Raw genomic sequence first — 20,937 nt, 5'->3', positions numbered from 1 at the left:
CTCGGCGATGGCGGCTTAATTGAGTATGATAACCTCGGTGTCACAGTTGTTTATCCAGCCGCTCTCTTTTCTCCACCAGAGCACACTGAATTTCAATATGTTTGACCGGAGAATGTGAAAGTATCCATTAGGTGAATGAGGTAGTCTTTTATTGAGTAGGTCTTTATGCTACAGTGGGAAACTCTGCACAACACACAGACCAGGACTTGAAGGATGCATATGTTTTCAATGCAAAATGTTGGCTTCATTAAAAAACAAAAGCCTAAGCTAAAGAGTGTGTCTGTCTTTACAGAAATGAGTCATACACACATTTTTCTCAATTTTCTCAGAAAAGAAGCGACATAATGAATAAAATGTTCTTATCTAATCTTTGTAATTTGTCTCTCTGGTCTACCAGCCGTCAAAGTGCAAAGTATAATTTAACAAACCTGGAATCATATACAGACCTGTAAAGATATAGTGTGTTCATGTGTGTGTTATGTCAGTGATAATTAATGACGGGGTATCAAATCAAACAAAAGATGTTAACATTAACATTTCCTCATGCTAATAATTGATGTAATCCAGGACGAGGTGGCCAATAAACTTGACTCCAAATGAAGGCTAATGTTGCTCTGTATCTACTGGATGTGTAAACAGGCAACTGTTAGTTAACAAGTTCCTCGTATCAATTTAAAAGGTGATAATATGTCAGTGTTGTGGCCAATAAAATCATATAATGAGGTTTAACCGAGCTGTTTTAGTATCCTAAACTTAACCAAACCTTACCCGCAGGACTTGGCAGGCTGTTTGAGGATGTAACCTGATGTTGGTGTTACATCAAACTTACGGTGCTGAGTCTAACAAGCCTTAAAAAAGTAAATTAATTGCTGTTATTTGTGTGTTTGTGTCTCTCAATATTCACCAGTAGGTTAACTCTCACCCCTCCTCCTCCACTCTGTGTACAACTGCGTCTCAGTGCTGTGGCCTCGAGTCCACGGTTGAATCATTTAATTAGCCATGATTCTTTTTTTCTTTTTTTTGTGACAAGCCATGTAGGTGCATGGCCTCCTTTAATTGAATGACCTTCTGTGTAATTACTGTCTTTGTGAGCGCAGGGGGAGCAAGAATACAAGAATATCCCCCTCTCTCCTGTGAAACTCAGCAAAAGGTGAGCAGAACCTGTGATGCTCAGAAACACAGAACACACTTTTCCCTGTGTAAACATGCTAAATAACTCACTAAATGTGAGTTTGTATATATCAAATCTGTGCGTTTGGTCAAGAATTATAGAGCTAGTTGGTTTATTAGAGGGAAAGCACAAACTGCTGGAAGATATGAAGCCTGCTTATTGTCTGTGTGACGTACACAACTAACCTGCACCTGCAGTGAAGGTCAAGTTGCCTTTGTTCTCTGACTAACTAAATCTACAGTAATTATATCGCTGCAGGGAAAAAAAACAGATGAAGAAAGATTTAGAGGCGGTATAGATCTTTATGAATGCAGGCAACGTTCATCACATATTTATAGAGCCACCGGGTTATGGGGAGAGCGTTATGACCATCATGATTCGATCAGAGGGTTATTTGCAGTTCATTCACAACGCTCGGCTCTGAGGTTCACCAGCAACAGAGAGAGCACGAGCTCAAAGGGTTGAAGGAGCGTTCATCATTGTTCTTGTTGCTATGCGACTCACTAATTAGCCTTAGCTAACTCACCTGAAGAAACAAAGGGGATCGGGTTTGTTAAAAATAAAAATAGATAAGAGGAAGTAAAGTGTTGGCTCTTCTTGTTCCTGAAGTAGAGGAGCTTCCCAAAGAACAAGCCTGAGGTGATTGTTTGGATTTTTCATGTGAAAAATGTGATTTTACCACAAATGCATGATTTGTTTTGTTTTTTTATGTTTTTTTTTCTCAGAGCTTTAGATAAAAGTCTATGTTATCATTTCTCTGAGCTCAACCCTGCTTTTGATCGTTGTGCTGACTTTCATGGTGAATCTGTTTGGAGTCAGCGCTTCTGATATTTTTTATACCAATTGTTTTGATGCCAAACAAAACCTACAGAATATGAAAAAAAGGTTATTAAAGGTCCCATATTTAAGACTTTTCCTGTGTTTCATTTGAAGTGTTGATCCATCTGAAGATATATTTGCAGTTTTAAGAACCAAAAACCATCTCAATGTAGTTTTGCATCTCCTCTCTCAGGCTTCTCTCTGGACCGTTGTAATAACAGGTCGGTGAGCCAATCAGAAGAGAGGAGGCTCTGAGCCTCTCTGAGAGCGGTGACTGCTTTGTTGTGATGTCACAAAGTTACAGAAGTCCTGACGGCTCGTTTTAAGGCTCAGTTGCTGAATACAGGCTGTGTGCATTTCTCTGTTTCTCTTGATACTTTCAGAGTATTTATATAGAAGCCAGATGTGCTTTATAATGAAAGAAGACATGGACATGTCATTTTATGCAATATGGGACCATTAAAGTTTGCTGTTCTCTTCATTTTACACAGTGATTTATACATATACACTCAGATTTCTCTATTTGCTCCACTGACTGCATCATAACATACTAGATTAACAGATTCAGACTTTGAAAGTAATTATACATCCTCATATTGATGTGTGCAAACAATAATTTGCTGTTTCTGGTGACAGTAAACGCTCCTGACCAGGAAATGACAGATGACATTGATTTATTACATCGACTTTATAATGATAAACACTGTTCATCTATAAGACGTGGGCTGTATTTACCTTCATTTTACAAATAATCTGCTGTTAAACCTCTTTGGATCGTCAAAGGAAACAAAAGTCATCATCAGCAGAGGCCGACAGCGACATCAAACCTCTAGTGAATGAAAGCGTAGAGGGAGATCAGGAGAGGAGTAGTAGGATGAAAACCTGGGACAAGCAGATGAGTCGGGCAGCTCTGCACATTACCTTCAACGCGATTGGTTGCCGTCTTGTCTCCGGTGGCAGACAGAGACAGAAGGCAGGCCCTCAAAGATCTGTGTGACACGTGGATACTTCACTGAACTCCACCTACACGTTTTTTTTTTTTACTGCAACCAGCAGCTTCTCTGCACAAACCCTGGCCTGTTTCCATCTCTTAAACATCCAGCCTCTCTCCCTCATCAGCAGCAGTGTTTCCGCTCTGTTCTACTGGATCAGTATAATTGCAAAGACACTCACACAGATAGCCTCGTATATTGCACTGGAGAATCTCCTAAATATGTACGCACATTAAATCCTATCCCTTGTCAGAACTCCTCTGCTTTATACATCGACCCATAAACCCAGAGGGTGTATCCGGACTTAATAATCCTTTTGGAGGATCATCAAAAATGTATTTTACCCCATTCACGTGTTCAACTTTAAAGTAAAAGAAGTTCTATGTAAAAGTTGTACACACCACAAAGACAACTGGAGGCCAGCAAAACACAGTTATGCATGTGTTAAATCAGTCACACATGATGTATGAAAATGACAAATTATTATTTTAGATACATCATTAGATGTAATCACCATCTCCTTCACCTTCAAGATGAACTAATTTTATGTAACTGTTTGAAAACTTGCCACTGTCGAATGTAAAAAATGTATTGTCATTATTACTGATGGTACCAGAAATATCTTTTTATTCAAAAATTATAGAAACACAGCATCTGCTCAGTGATCCCGCATAACATTTGTTGACAGATAAAGCAAAGCCATTAGTAATGGTGGTGGTTACCTTAAAGCAAGTGAGTTTGTTGTCATTCAACCACATCCAAAGGAAAGGGTGTTTATTTATTTTTTAAATGGCCACACTGTGAAAAGCTTGCTATCGTAGAGAGATGCAAGACACTTTCATAAACTCTGTCTTGAAGGCATTCATGGTGTTGGCCTTAGTTATTGTGAGAAAACACAAACAGCAACGTGCAGATGAGTGTGAGACCGGCACAATTAAAACACGCTTCCCAACTCCTCTCCAGGATAGTAGTATATAGCATAACATAGCAAAGTAAGGCATGACAATATGATAGTATAGTATGGCATAATATGTCATACTATAGTAATGCATATAATGTGACAATAACATCATAGTATAGTAAGGCAAAAAATATCATAAAAACATCATAGTTTAGTAAGGCATGAAATGTGATGAAAATGTCATAGAAAATGAAATTAGGCAAAACATATCATAAAGAGTCATAGTATAATAAGCAATGATAACAACACAGTAAAATATCAAATAAAGTCAAATTTATTTATACAGCCTATTTTGTTATGTTATGTTATGTTATTTATACCCCTTAAAATAATGGCGAAATATTGTGCCATTTACTTAAGAGCAGGTTTTTGTTGGTCAATTTAAACAACTGGCTATTTAAACAATGTGTGCACTGGATGGTAAAATGACAACTGCATCAGTCCAAAACTAGCAAAGACACTTGAATTGAAAAATGTATCACTAGATGACATGAAACTTCATTCAGCTGAACAGGGAGAAAACTTGTCACTTGATTTGTTACCTGAGGAAACGTTTTCGTTATGTGTTTATGGTCTGAATCGCTAGTCTGAATTTTCTTCAATACAACATGATCATTTTGTTTTGTTTGATAAATTATGGCCCTATTTAAAAGAAAATAGATGTGAAAGCAGAGCGGTTTTAGGGCGGGGCTACCGCGTGATTCACACACAGGGGGACCTGCCTGTTAATCCGGATATGACGTCAGAGCAATGTGTGAACAGCACACTGATATTAACTATAATGGCTGAGGACTATGAAATATGAACTCTAATGTTTTAAACTATTGACAATTTGTTACAGCTACAGTGGAGTCCAAAAGTCATGTGATTGTATGTCTGACATGGGGCAGAGAGTGTGCAGGGAACAAGGAAGAGCATAGCTGATAAGACTGGACAATGTTATGGCTACAAGTGTTACAAAAAATACTATATTATCATATAAGACACTGTGTGTATGTCTGGGAAGAGAAGATCTTCATGTGTGGACACTGCAGGTGGAGGTGGTGCAGGGCCTCCATCATTGCTGCAAGAGGTTGTAGGTGTCCCCAAAGATCCAGACCTTGGCTGGATGGAAAAAAACATAATAGAGAGAAATCATATCAATATCATATTGTAGAGTATAGAGAAAAAGACAAAAGAAACAGCACTCTGATTAGATGATCACAGATATCTGAAAATACATTATTCCCTCAGCTTAGTTGTAATAAACAGTCTGCTGAACCGTTTTACATTAAATAACAATAGAATAGAAACTAATACTCAGTTTGGAGTCATTGTGCAGGTGAACATGTCATGATGGTTCTCAGCTCTCAGTGATGTTCTTTATTCTGACAGAGACAGAATCATTCCAACAGATGTCATCAATAATGAAATGAACTAGAGCTGAAAACTAGCCGACTAACACTGAACCAAACGTAATATGAACAAACACGACACACACGTCTGCTGCTCTGCTCTTTAACAGCACGTCCAGACACGACAGTTCACTGTAATAACGGGTTCGTTTAGTGACCGTGACTTACCGACATTGACAACCCGCTGTCTCTGTTAACACTAAGTTCGGTAACGTCACCTTCGCTTTGCAGAACTAATTTTAAAACACGTTATAACATGTTTTCCCTCGGCCTATGGTTTTAATACAAGCGGTTACACCACACAGTTAGCTTACACACTAACTTCAGCTAATATTACAAGGTTTCTTTTCATATATGTGATATTTACCAAATGTGGACATGTATACAATTAGCTACTAACTCTTGTTATTATAGCCAGTTGCTGCCCAAAGCTCGGCCATCTTAAAACTAACTGATGGATTACTTGTCCCTGTCTGGGCAGAGAGGAGGAGCCTATTGGTGCAGCAATGATCCTGTCAGCCCTCTCCACAGCTGTAGCCGTTTAAGCATCAGAGGAAGAGAGTTTAAGAGCCAGGCTCGCACCTCGTTAGTGGCGGCTGACATGATAGGCAGCTCGCCTCGTTACTGCCTTTGTGAACATTTGTGTGTAATTTGTGATTCAGTTTGAGATGCTAGTAGTGATTGTTGGGGACTGGGCTAGGTTTAAAATTCTGGTTGTGCATCACACCCTTAGAAAAAGACTGTTGGACACATTAGGAACAGGGGTGCTGCTTCTTGTGTTTTTGGGTTGGTTAGAATCACATAGTTAGGCTCTTTGTTGGCTCCTGTTCCCCTGCTTCAGTTATCCTCTTGCCTTGTTTGTATTTTTGTTTACCTATTTATCCTCCTGGTTATGCAATAAATTAAATCAGTAAATTCGATTTACCAATAACACCTGGTTTTATGTTGCTTCCCTTTTTCCCCTAGCTGGGTCGTAACATAAAGACAAGACTGCCAACATACAGTGACTGGGAGCACAGTGCCATGACCTCCATATACGGACACAAGAAAAACCAACATGGCAGCTGTGAACTGAAACCTGGCTCTGTGAGAAGTCCATGGTCAGTAAGTGAAATACTCGGTGAGTAAAAGTTCCCTGGCTGTTGTATCTTCTTTGTTTGCAGAAATCAACTGCCTGGTACTAGATGTGAGTCCCACAGCGTCGAAGGTTTTACTTTCTCAGCAAAGTGGTTCTTCAAAGGGTTTATATCTTGATGCTTCATGTGAACAGTGCAACATCTACTGGCCTGAATGCAAAATGGGTAAATACAAATGTTTGTACATCACAAATTGAATGTAAGTATAAGTGAAAGCATGATTGTATTTTATATTCAAAGCATAGATTTATATACTGTAAAAGCAAATAAAAATATTTTGTATGTGTCAATTTAAGCTCAGTGTCTTTGTTTTTAACTTAAGTGTCAAAACTGTAAGTTAGTTTGCAATGTGGGCAAAGAACATGTAGCTTCACTTTTTTTTAAATGTCATCTTTGGTGGTTGTGCTGTAAAGGTGCAATATAAGATCTGGCCAGAACTTTAGTTTAAAATGTTCAAAAAAATTAAGACTATAAACAGTGTGTGTGAAGCAGCCACACTGATTTTATGATCAACACCACCATGTGTTTTCTATTTCAGAGTTATCTACTGAAATGCGCATGCTCACCACCCCCGACCTGTCCTGTGTTGTAATACCACTTTGTGACACTAGACGCTGTGTGAGTCAGTGGCGCGTCAAGTCTGCCCTCAGTCCCACGAAGAAGAACAACTTCCGGCAGTGCTCGAAATTAGCATCACAGAAACACAGGAATGGCTGAACCGCCCAAAAGGCGATATTAATCTGCATCCCGAAGGACCGCTCCCGACAAGAAACCACGTTCAACGGCAAAGAAAATAAACAACACGAGTAAATCTCGAAATGGCCTTCCACCGCTGGAGACAGCTCCTGAGAGTAAAGACATGCGGTTTGATGCCGAGCTCGCAACTTTCCTGTTAGCTTGGTGAGTAGCATCGATGTTAGCTCTTTAGCTAAAGTTATGTATATCCATATTTGTACTACTGAATTTGTTGGTTATATTGTGTGTACATTGAATTCTTACCATACCTCTAGTTTTTTTTACCCTTCATTTCCTTGCATTTACGTTTCATAATATTCATACCGTGTTTATTTTTGCATATTCATATCTATCTTCACAATTTATTAACACACACAACTGACGTAACATGTTTGAATATAAAGAACTTGTATGATCTAAAGGAATTGTCTTATCACATGTTTGTCTGTATCAGGACCAGAAGTCCAGTCTAATCACCAATGATGGACCAGCACCAGCCTTTTCTTCTGCATCTGGCCTCATCAATCATCAACCACATTACATCAACACCTTGAGGTATTATCCCTGCACATGACGGATATTGTCTATACTGTGATCTTTTGCACATCCCCTAATCAATACCTTTTGCACATCTTGCCCAGCAGGAGTTTGGTCATTCTGAAACACTTTTGTACATAGTTGTGTAGTTCTGTCTTCATTGTTTTATACATTTATATTTCAGTGTTGCAGTATTTTACTTTTTTAATTTCCTATAAATACGTTAATTGGATACTACACCAAGACAAATATCTTGTAAGTGAAAACCTACCTGGCATTAAACCTTATTTTCTGTGTCCGCCTTTGTGATGTCATCATCCCTTCCTCGTGCTGCTATATCCTGCCAAGGACCACCCATGTGTCCTGCAGTATGCCCTTGCCTTCATAAATCTGCAAGTGTATGACACTGAGGTTACAAGTAGAATTCAGATCCTAGTTTCACTTCTGAATTTAAATTCTACTTGTAACCTCAGTGTCACACTCTTGCAGGAATTTTGAGCACCAGGTTTTACAGTTTTATGCTTTGCATATGTACACAGACGTTGACAGAAGCTCTTCATCTTTCAGTGTCTTTGTGTTGCCTCACCACTAATGTGTTTTTAGGAAGGAATCTCTTCTACAAATTTTTCACATGTACATTTATCATTTGTTCAGATTTAGTCATTAAGTCTTGTTTTTATTACAGTATATGCTAAATAAGGTTTAAGTGGATGATTGATACATCTTTTATGTTCTGAAGTCCTTAGACTGCCTCAAACATTTTATAGTCAAAAGAGGAGCTGCTTGACATGTCCTTATTTTTCCTTTTGTGTTTTCACAGGGACGGCAGAATCCACTTCGGGCCAGAACCACACCTTGCCCTGCAAGAAATGGTAAGTCATGTGCATGACTCGACCCATACATATAGGCTCAAAATGATTCTTAGCTTGTAAAGTGACCTTAATAAATAATTCCAATGTTTGTAGTTTAACATTTGTTAACCTGTAAAATAAATCTGCAAGACAAATTCAAGTGTATTTGTTCAAGTCTGAATGTAAACTATGAACAAATGATCAGTGGTGAAGTTAAACAAAAACATGTAACAGGAAGGAATGGTTTTGTCAACATCTCTGTCCTGATACAGAGAAGAGAATTGTAAAGCGCTGTTCCCACAGTCTGACGTTACAAGGGTCAAAATTTGCAGTTGTCGGCGTCACACACTGTGAGCGTTGACTTTACAGTTTTCTGCTGTGTCTGCACATAGACATCCACAAAAGCATTTCTTCTGTCTGTCTTTGTTTAACCTCACCACTGAGCATTTGTTCATAGTTTACATTCAGACCTGAACAAATACACTTGAATCAGGTTGAATTAAACTACAAAATGATTTAATTTCTGTTTAAAAGCAGTTTGTATTTTGTGTAATTGCATTTCCACACAGATCATAGTCTAACGTTTAAGATGAGTTAAATTATATTCTGTTCATTACATTTAAGTTGTCGTCATATCGAATGCATCAGAAAACAATGGCTGGGATGATTATTTGACTTGAATACAATTAAAATACTTGTTTGGAAACTTGCTGTGTCTGATTTGTTGTGGATGTTATAGTGATGATGTAATGAGTAACAACTGTTTATCACTTCCAAAGCTATACAAATAGTAAACTACAAGTTAAACCAAAACCATGTAATGTTTTACATAGCCTGCTTTATGTTGAGAGATGCGTATTAGTTAGCAGAAAACCAAAACTGTTGCTGGCTGTAGCTATATGTATCCAGGCTCAAATTAGGGTCAAAATGATTTTGAGCTTGTAAAGTGATGTTTACAAATAATTCCAATGTTTGTAGTTGTAAATCAACCTTTGTAAACCTGGAAAATAAATCTGCACAAGAAATTCAAGTTTGTGTATGTGAAACAATTGCGCTTGTGTCAAAGAGACAATTTTGTTTTAAAATGAAAATGTATTAGTGTGGAGGCACCCTGATACCAATCTCATGTCTGTATAGTAAATATGAATCTACGATCATTTAGCATAGCTTAGCACAATGACTGGAAACGGGGAAGCAGCTAGCCTTGCTCATTCCAGTGGTAACAAAATCTGTTGCTGTCTAGATGTGAGAATGGTATCAATCTTGTCATCTGACTCTCTCAATTAGGAATATAGTGACATTTTCCTAGATGTCACACTATTACTTCAACCCTCTCCTCTTGTTTTGTTGTTGACTTTAATGGATGACACTACAAAAATGGTGGAAACCTTTCCAAGTTCTGCCATACTTTACTTTAAATAGCAAGCTAAGAGAGAGCAAATCCAAACAGAAGTATGTAGTTCTCAACGTTCACTAGAAGGTGAAGATGACGTGGTCTATTACTTACAAAATAAAATGGATTTCGGCCTCAAACTAAGAGTTATGAGGGATATTTGCGCATGTGCTTGCATGTGAGCACGTGAGGAGTTATAACCCACTACCCTAAAAACCATTTCAGGCTTTCCTGTGTCATTAAGCATGAGGCTCACACGCCCAAGGCCACTCAGACCGCTTCATGATTGGTTGGTAGTCTTTGTTACCCGCAGCGGTCCTTTCTGAGGGCACAGAGGTCGGGCTTGAAAGCTCTCATTGGAGGGAGAAAAAAAAATCTGGAATGATGAAAGAAGGGCAAAAGGGAGAAGCTCCAGATTGATGGTCTCCAGTAAGCAGGCAAAGAGGAATCATGTCCTGGGGGAGAAAGAGCCAAATGTTGAAAGAGTTGTTTGTTGCACTGATTGAAAGGATTGTGGAGTTGACAGAACATTCGGTGCACAAGGTTCTCTTTGCTACTTCCGCCGCCCGCAACCGGTTAGTTGCTTTAATGCCTGCTTCCTGTGTGTATTGATTCAAATTATGTGCAAACACAGGAATATGCGTGCACGCTGGCAAACACAGACACACGCAGATACACACAGCCGCTCCTCTCCCTGAATTTGACATGTGTTTTTATTAAAGTAAGCAGCTGCTCGATAGTGCTAAGGAGTAATGGGGATTGACTCTGGCATAATTATACAAACCCCTGCATGAATTTGGTCCTAATGGAAGCTGAACACTTAACCCAGACTAAATGCAGAGGGGCAGATCAATGCTGAGGGGCTTTTTTCCCTCACTTGAGCTGCAGCCAGCTCTCTCCAAAACAGGACATTTACATATGCAATGCATCTCCTTTAAGATAATCACAGCAAGGCGGGAGCCCCGGCGCCTCGGGACCAGTCAGGTGGTGATACCTTACAGGGCTTTAGAAATGAAGATGCATGTATGAAAAACCTTCTTGTGAGGGGAAAAATACTCAGGCGGCGCACACACTCAGAAACATGCAAACACACACTCTTTCATGCATGAACGCAGCCCATTTCAAGCTCTTTCTATGGTAAAGACAGCGGAAGTGACACATCATGAATCCAGAAGGATAACAGCCGCTCTCATGTTTAATGTGCAGGGACACAGCTAAAATTTGTGGGCCTCTGACAACAGCTCGTCCTCCCCCAATCATCTTCAACCAACAATCAATACCTTCAATCCCAATCTTGCCCCTCAGAACAGATGTGGTGCCCCACGCAAGGTGGATTTTACTTTAATTTTGGGATACATCCCCTGTATGAAACTGTTTTTGACTTTTTCTTCCACCTAATTTGTCATATTTGCTCCACACTGTGATGCCGTGTTGTCTTACGAAGTGCTGCTTTTTCACCTGCCAGACGATGCCCTGACCAACCAATAGACATCATTACTGTTACAACAAAACATGAGCCACTCACTGGATTTTTACATCATGAAGGTTTTATATCTGTAAAATCTCCCCAGAGCCTAGAAAAGCTTCTCGTATGTCTGTCACGTCATCCCAACATGGAGCAGAATTTAGCAGACAGGGCTCAAACAAGTGAATTTCTCAGCAATTTCGTCCTCGACGTGTTACATACGGAGCCAAGTGGGTGTGATTTGATGTGAGTTGCTGACTGCTGACAGACATGTGCTACCTCTGTGACTCCAGCTGCTTCCTTTCACCTTCCAGCAATGAGCTTCACTGGGACATGGGGGGGGGGGGGGGGGTCAACACTATCTTCCCAGATCCTAGGAGTGGGGTTATGTTGTAACAGTTTGTGTTAAAAGTGTTAACAGCTGTTCAGATCAGCTTCACTGGAAGGCGCATGTTGACGCGAGAGTATACTAACAGCTTAATCCCTCCATATGAAGGCACAGACGCACTTTTCCCCGTTTGTGCCGACGCTCACGAGGCTCCATTCATACCACAACTGAGGGTCCGTGTCAGTCTGGCATTTCCCACCACAACATTGTTTGCCTATTGTTATAAAAATCAGTAATTATAAAAGAGAACAAGAGGAAGGCAAAAAGAGACCTTAAGAAGAACAGAAGAATAGGGCCAGGAGGTCAATGCCGTTTGGCGCTTTGTATTGTTTCAGAGAAGAATCATATAATTGTGGGTGGCGCCGCATCTCCTCGCACAACCTCTGTTCAAAACAAGACTCCTCCTGTCAACAAAGATGTGACGCCTCAGCAGCTTCCCAACCACATTTTGACTAAAATTTCTATTTTTCGACACAATTTTACGTTAAATTAACATAACGAACCACATGCAACACTGGTGGTGCAAACTTTGAATCAAATATGGTGTTGGTCTAATTGTTGTCGTTTCCATACTGTTCTCGCCATGCTGTGCTTTAGCTTTTCCTTTTTTTTTTAATTAATTGTTTCTAACTGGCATTATAACATATTGCAGTGCTATTCATAGTGTATCTGTGGTAAGGTGTAGTGGCACTGTAGTTTAGCTCTTTATATATTAAGAATCCATTTACTAAACCAGAGATCCAGCACACAAAGCCTCTTTGTCACCACAGATTTCCACAAATTCAGTGTTACAGCCACTGTCTTAAGGACACGGGAGCGGGCACACTCTTCCTCTCTTTTGTCTGGCCCATTGACATGTAAATGTCCTCCTGCTATAAGGCATCAGCAGAGAGCAGTGAGAGAAAAAACCCCACTAAATTGAAATGTCAATAGTAATTTTTGGCATGCAAGGGACATCTGAGAGTCAAGGGCTGCCTCCCGGGAGAAATGTAAAAAGGAAGAGAGTGAGGGAAGTACTGAGAATGTGGAGGGAGGATGGTGTGTGTGAGTGAGAGAGAGAGAGAGGGAGAGAGAGGGAGAGAGAGAGATGGTGAATTGGTGAGAGATGGAAGCTGTAATAGAGGGGGCAGATAAAGTGGAAGACAGTGTGATGGAGGAGAGGAAGAAGGGGGAGTAATAGCAGTCAGAAGGTGAGCTGTCAGAGGAGAAGAAGGGCAGGGACATCCAAGGGGGAGGAAGCGATGGGAGTGAAGGGGGGTGGGTGGGGGAGAGAGAGATAGAGCGAGAGAGGAAGAAAGATGGAGGAAGGACGGCCAAGCCCCGGTCCTCCTGTGGGAATCTCTCCCCATCCTCCTTCTCCTCCGCTGATGGACAGGCTGAAATACCACAGGAGCCACCTCCCGTAATGACTTGATGAATGAGCTTCTCCGACCAGCCCCCCAACCCCGATACCACCTTCACACCTCCTCCCTCCCCTCACCCCCCCATCCCCCATCACACACTAGGAAAGCGGCAGTATCCGCATTTACACTAAAACATATTTACATACAGAGCTCGGTCGGAAGTGTCGCACCTGTAATTCTGTGCTGCGATTTCATTTACAAACATGTCACTGCTGCTGCGACCAAACTGTTGGTCTGATATTTTATATATTTTTTGTATATATTTGAATGAATTCATAGATATTGAAAGTCACTCAAACCAAACTGTGTTTGCCTTTGTCTGATTTGATTCCTCGTCTGATTCTGCAGCAATAACACTGTGTGCTGTGCTGAGCAAAGTCATTAATAGTGGATTTTCTAATCAATGGCTCTGGCTCTGTCTTGTTTGTCAAATCAATGTTATGCTGTGATGCTGCTTTTATTTTATCTGAAATGTCCCCTGTCTCCCTCTGTGTCTCCTGCTGTACTTTTCTCCTCAGACAAAGCAAAGAGAAAACATTTGTGAATTTCAATATTTTCACGTTCTGACATTAAAAACAGCCATTTTAGAAAAATGGGTAGGAAAATGTTGGATCATGAAATTATTCTGGCAATACTGAAAAGCATAAAGCATAAATGATTCTCTGCAAAAAGAAATAATAAAATAAAAAACATCTAGTATGTGAATGAATTCCCTGAGATGCCTCCAGACTTCAACACACTTTCCCGCCGGCAGTCAGGGGAGAAAAGTGGGCAACGTGTTTTAAAACTGTAATTTATGGTGAAAAATATTCATACTGTTAGAGAAATAGGAAAATATGAAACACATAGAAAATGCTGGTATTACATTATCAGCAGAAAAGGTCAGCCTGCATTCCACACAATTATGAAATTTGAAATAGAAACACTGTCTGCGTGGTCGAAGCAGATATACTGTGATGTCCATGTTATTTGTGTCAAACTGAAGTCATTATTATTACATGTTGTTTGTTCTGAGTTGAAATGCTCAGGTTTGAACATTTCCAAAGTCCAAAATGAAATGCTGAGAATCTGCTCTTTAAAACACAGGGTGGCTCAGCATGAGGTGAATCCAGGTAAGAGCTTATTGATCTCCCCTCAGAAATGTGCATAATTGTGCCGAAAAGGGAGCTGCTGCTTAACATCAGTTGGAAGTCCATGACACTTGACATTTCTTGAGAGTTTGTGCAGCTCGGGAGGATTTATTATGGCTTACATGTTCTTTTGTTATTTTGTTTATTGATGCAAAAAGAGTAAAGATGAGGATGCAGGGAGGAATCAGATCAAATTATCTAAGTTGTGCAGTGATCAAACTCTCCTCCTTGCAGATGTAAAATGTCTGCAAAGAGTTTTTAATTTTTTCTTTCTCAAAGATTGGAGGCGCGCTTTAACTTGCGAAGTTTGTTAAATGCAAATTATTTTTGGTTGGTTGTTGATGGCAAAAAGAAAAAGCACAGGAAGACAGTTTGACTCAAGAGAATAAAAGGCCCATAGATTCATTATTAGCTGACTAAGAATAATCATGGTTCATTCAGCAGGTCGAACAACAGCAGGTAGCTCCCTCTGAGGCATTTATCCAGATGCCCTCAAGCAAAAACACGCACACACACACACACACACACACACACACACATGAACCATGGGGTTACCAGTCTAATCCCTGAGGCCGCACCCTGATAGAGGGCAGGGTAATCTCCAGGACAGGCCGCTTCAGGACAACACACACATTATGACAAAGTGGACCGCGTCCATGTGGAGCAGCTGGTGCTCAGGCAGGCTGGGAAAAGACTGAAGATGAGTATGAGAAGAAATGAAGGGAGCAGAGAAAAGAGAAAACGGGAGCAAACACTGCAGAGGAATGTGCGGCTGAGATGGAGGGAAGCGCTTTAGCAAGAGGGAATTACAGAAATAGATGTGAATGAGGAGGAGAGGTGGGGAGGCAGGGGAAGGTAAAGAAAAGGTGAACGTATGCGTGTGAGTGAGAGGGGCTGTGTGAGTGTATGCATGGTGTTATCTCCCAGTAAAGCAGATGTGCTTTATCTGCCAGGAAACAGGAGACCGCGTCTACAAAAGCCTCTTTTCACAGGTGAAGCCTCAGTCTTTACTTACAAGACTCTTACTGCCAGTTTGGCCTTTTTGAGATTGAACCTGAAACGGAGATTACACACACACACACTGACACACACACACACTCATTGAAGTCAGCTGTAAGGCACGCCAGTGAAAGTGAGACTCTTCCACCTGACACACATCGTGTCCACTCAGGTTATTTTTGCACACCGTCCCTCCGGGCCGCCGTTGGCCGCAGCTGAAAGCAGACAGACACTCTCAGTGATGCAAGACTGGAAATTTGTCATTTTAAAGCGCAGGTCAAACGGCCTCTCTGGCTATTGATTGGCTTGTCCTCCTCTATTACTCCTGTGTTATGTATTGCACCCTCTATCAGAGCTGCGACAGCCGCAAACACATTAAACTTGAGCAGCTTCGATCCGCCATAAAGTGCCACAGCGTGTCAGCCCGCATAGCGCGCCGGGCGAGCCACCGATCAAGGACACGGCCGCAATGTTCTCGCCACTCTCTTTCCTGGAGTTACGACCCAAACTCACAGAGTCGTGGTCGGGCTGAGAATGTACAGCTCCCCTGACTCCACAGAACCTCACCTCATTGCACAAGGTCACTCGCTCACTCCTCTCAAGAAAAACTGCCTGCATATGAGAGATGATGTGTTGAGGCGCTGTGTGGAGCAGTCAGATACCAGCCGCTGAAGTATCACACTCCTTTACTCAGAGTACAAAGGCTCCCGCATGAATATGGCAGCAGGTACAGACCATGCCAAACGTCCGGTATACCTACCCTCTTTATTTTTTGCATCCATTATTGCAACATACACAACTGGCCACGTACACGTGTGAGCAGCCAGTGAGGGTTTCACCTCCTTGCCACTGCACCGGCGACTCCTACTGGTTGGGCTGTTGGAGTCTAACTTGGAGAAAAAGCATGAACCTCCAACATGTTATGTCCTCCCTTTCTAGCTTTTCGCGTGAGAAGTAGCAGCTGGTGAATGTCAAATGTCATGGAGAGAGACCGTGTCTGTCTGCAGCCCTCCACTGGACAACACAAGAATCCCCAGAGGCAGGAACTGTGCTGGAGAACTCAAAATTGAGAAAAAAAATGCACAGAACAACTTGAAGTTTAATAACAATGAGATCACGGAAACAAGCTGCTGATTTGAGTTTCCTCGGCAGGGTGTCATGGCTCAGCCTTAGAGATAGGGGAAGGAGCTCTGACATCCGGAGGGAGGACGGAGGAGGGCCGCTGCTCCTTCAGGGCCAGTTGACGTGGTTCTGGTTACGATGCCTCTTGGGTTCCTTCCATTGGAGGTCTTCCAGGTACGTCCAACTGATAGGAGGCCTCAGGTCCCCCAAGGAGGAGCTGGGAAAACGTTGCTGGAGAGATGGACGTCTGATTTACTTTGCTTGACCTGCTGCCACCACGACCTGACCTCAGATAAGCAGCAGAAAATGGATGGATGGATGGATGACAAGTGTAATATTTCAAGTTACAGTTTAAAAACATAATTATTTGCTTTTATTTGTTAAAAAGTAAACAGGACTAGGCTGCTTATTTTTAGCATGTCATCTCGTTAATGTAAAAATACAAAGCCTCACTGGTGGAGAGTAACATCACCATTAGCAGAGTATCAAGAGAAGTAACGTCAGCTAAGTTTGCCCTGTTTCTGTTTGTCAGTTAAATAAAATACAATATAAAAAATATAAGATATCTTAATTAACAGTTCAAAAAACACACTTCCACTATCCTGTTGGTACACGGCTTTGCTTTTGAGTATGAGATGAAATCAGATTGCCAGAGGCAGCATCCATCTGCTTTAAAGTTCCACCCTTAAACTGACACGTTCAAAAGTATTTCACTGTTAGTTTCACTCTCAAAAAAGGATCTAAGTTATATCAAATATATATTGACTATGAAGAAATGTGAAGGGCGTTATAATTGTGTTTCTCTGCATTTCAACTCATGTTAAGTTAAAATGAAAAATCTTGGCCAAGTTCTCCTTAAGTTGCAAAAACAGGGCGTCCATGTTTGTGTGGGCGAGGGAATCCCGCAAAGACAGAAAACAGCCACTTGTGAAATGACTGGTTTTCATGTGAGAAATCTGAATAATTCACCGCACTGCATTGGTGCACTGCTTTTGTGGCTGTGAGCAGATGGCCGCAGCGACAGAGTTCACACGAGCAGATTAAACACAAACTTGAATGCCGTCCAGTGAAGACAGTTGCCAACCCTTCGCTCAGATCCCACCCACTCACAGTAGGCGTTTAAAACCCCGGAGTTAAGCTCACCTCATACGCCGGCTCGCAGAGTCGGCTGTGCTACAGAGAATTTACATATCCGCTCTAAGACGCTCTTTATTAAAGCAGTCGTGACAATGAGCCAGCAGTATGACAACAATTTCATGTGGCGAAGTGCTTCGAGAAAAAGGTTACCTCTGAAGTTCATCTCTGGCTGCTTCATGTGCTAATGGAAATCATTACTGTGCAGAGGGAGGTCATGTCCTCCAGGCTCAATACGAGCGGTTTATCAACATAGGTAAATGTGACAATTGTCAGACTGTTGCAAAAGGTTAAATTTACTTTTCGAATATGGTTTTATTTGTCGGTCTGTGATGTTTGTTGGGTCCGGTACATGTTCTCAGAGCCATGCTGCTGTTTGATTTGATAACAAATTCACTCTACCCTGGTGATGTCCTACATTTCCCAGCGTGTCCTCAGAGGTACTTTCACAGGAAACACACTCATGCACAAGTTTACAACACTGTAGTTATATTATAATATTTTTGCCTTTCAGTTCAATACGTTAAATCATGCTAAAACTATATTTTCATTAACCTTTTTTAGAAACCAGAAGTAGAGCTGTAAATTGTGAATTAAAGAAAGACAATAAGGCGTTGTGGAGCCAATTTGATTATCAACTTAGTTTGAAACACACACACAGATCAGCAGCGGAGAACTGGGTGTTTCAGCAAGAGAAGTTTCTCTTTAAGTTTAAGTCTGCCATCGGGATCCAATATAACTGCTGTGAATCGAAGCTGACTGCAGCTGCTGTCCAAATAAATAAGGAAATGACCAAAATAACTAATGTTTTATATTACATGGGCTGTTGTTTGCCGAAGTATAAAGGTGATCAAACAGTATCTGAAAATTGTTAAAGGGTAAAAGCGTTTGCAGTATGTACTGAGGGTATACTGTAGGATGGCTGGAGATAAAAGGAGGAGAGCATGGATCAATAATTCTGCAAACTGGACTACACTCCCACCGCAGCGTCGTCCCGGCCTGACCCCTGTGTCGTGTCTGAGAGTGTCCCAGTGTGCGAGTGTTTACTGTCCAGACAGCACAGGGCCTGTTACATAATACATGACCACTGACGACACAGCGGGCCGAGCCCTGCTGAATCAGCTGCAGAAAATGCCGCCACTGGTGCAGTGAGCGAACGAGGCCCCACAGCGGCTGCTGAAGATAGGCAGCCTGTACTGCCCCCCCACCCCACCCCACCCCACCCCTGAGAAGAGCACTTGATCACCCAAGTAACCTTTTGCATGAGTGCACTCAATCTGCCACTCACCAGAGAGCCACCGCAGACATGGGGCAGACAGGGGGCATTAGGTGGGATTATCACCCCCGCTGCCCTTTGTTGTTCTGATGTCCGTCCCTCACCAACTCACCCCTCCCCTCCACCGGCAGCCCCTTCCTCCCTCAACTCCTCACCCGCCTGTCCAGCTCTGGCACTGCAACAGAGAGGCAGTGGCAAGCTGCAAAACCTCCCCTCAGTAGCCCACTTTCACAGCCACATGCAAACACACTCTCACGCGAATTAAACCAAACAGACAAAGACACACATCGACTGTAGCAAATAACGGGGGCAATGTCTCTTTTTAATGAACGACATACGATGAGGTGAACTCAGATTAAAGCCATGATCGTTCACTGATTTATCTCATTAAATCAAAAAATGTAATCACAGAGGTGAGATATTCAAAGAAGATATTTGAAGTGAGATATTCAGTGAGAGTTGAGTGAGATATTGAGTCTGTATGTTTCCGCATGGATGATTTTCCGGTTTTCAAAGCAGATTTTTCCTGGTTCCCTAAAAGTCAGAAGTTTGAAAACATAAAATTTACATCTGAAAGCAACAACATTTCTTTTTACACTAGCAGAATATATATCGGAACCCAGACACACCGGTCATATCACTCTTTATTTTATTTTTTAAGATTAAATTGGTTGCTGAAATCTGCAGTTTCTGTCATGTCACTTTTATAAACATGGCAGACATGTTGGCAGGGGGCAGATTTCCCATCAGATTTCCTAAAAGGTTTTGATGTTGGAGGTATCCTGCTGCTACAGAGACAAAACCATTAAACGGGTATAAAAATAACTATTAGTTGAATGGAAAGACAAGAAACTGAAGGTAAGGTGTAACTTTTATTGTAGATGCAGGTTGAGAAAAACAATGTAACCACAAGGTCCATTTAGTAGCTGTTCTGGGGCTTTGAAGCATTCCACATGAACTTCATCACCAGCTGTAGTTTGCTCAGGTATTAATGGAACTGTGGGTGTTCAAATTGGATTTCTTTCTAAGTATTTTAAGAACCTGCCGTTTCTCTTCTTCTACTGAAGTTAGCATGCTAATCAGCTAATCCTGGCCCAATCTCCTCACTTTCCAATAGCGACTCACTGTAGCCTCCACTCTGCCCTGACGACCTAGCGCTGCTCAGAAGGCGAATTATAACCTCTTGTATTATATATATACATATATATATTATAAGACAACAATGACTGAAGCTCTTGTCAAGCAACAATCAGCACAACCCACTCCCGGCAAGAAACCACATTTGGCGTAAGAGAAAACTTGCTCAGGAAGAAAACTGAAATTTGAGCTGGTACAATTTCATGACAACTAATCAAAGTGACTGTGGTCTGTTCACTAAACTATAGCTGTCGCATTACTGTTTAAATGTGCTTTAAAAGTCTGATGTTCAGCGCTGAATCACACCGCCTGCAGTTCAGTCTGTTGTTAGTTCAAAGTGTCACGTTCAGTTCCATACAAAACCAGTCTTTATATAAAAGGTTAATAGCCCAGTAGCCTGTTATCAAATTATTATAACTTTTAACGAGGAGGTGATGCAGCCCACTGTGTATCAAAGTTCAGCTGAAAACAACACTTCCAGTCACCAGCTAACAGCCGCTGATTTATTCATCGGCAATTGTGATTCAATGTAATCTGAAAATTTACTGATAAAGATTCGTCGTTCATGGGAACATGGCTCACGTTAGCTGTGATGTGTATATTTGTAACACAGACCAAAGAGAGAATCAGCGGCCTGTTAAAATGGAAAATGGATTACATAATGTACTTTTTCTTTTATTTGTTGGATCACATTAACCTCTGCAAATCTGCGGGCATGACTGTGATTTAACTGCAGTATCCTTTGTTTGAATGTTGCCTGGAGCCTTGTATTGAGTGTCGCTCCCTGACCCGTCCTGTCCCACTGTACTCATCATTTAATGTTGCTGCTTGACTCTGCCCCTGAACTCAGAGAGCAAAACAGCAAAACAAAGCTCGTGTCTACCCTGAACTCTG

The 20,937-nt window shown here is 41.4% G+C and overlaps 1 long non-coding RNA gene across 1 annotated transcript; it reads left to right on the top strand.

Moving 5' to 3' along the window:
• The first annotated feature begins 7,253 nt into the window (after positions 1-7,253).
• Positions 7,254-8,722, top strand: LOC130174558 (uncharacterized). The gene is made up of 3 exons (XR_008828606.1): positions 7,254-7,373; positions 7,663-7,763; positions 8,566-8,722. It is a non-coding gene; the product is annotated as an uncharacterized LOC130174558 (long non-coding RNA).
• The last annotated feature ends 12,215 nt before the right edge of the window (positions 8,723-20,937 follow it).

Source organism: Seriola aureovittata, chromosome 1 (genome assembly GCF_021018895.1).
Source record: "Seriola aureovittata isolate HTS-2021-v1 ecotype China chromosome 1, ASM2101889v1, whole genome shotgun sequence".
NCBI lineage: Eukaryota > Metazoa > Chordata > Actinopteri > Carangiformes > Carangidae > Seriola > Seriola aureovittata.
Note: the sequence above shows the minus strand (reverse complement) of the source record. Positions and strands in the feature narration are given on the sequence as shown.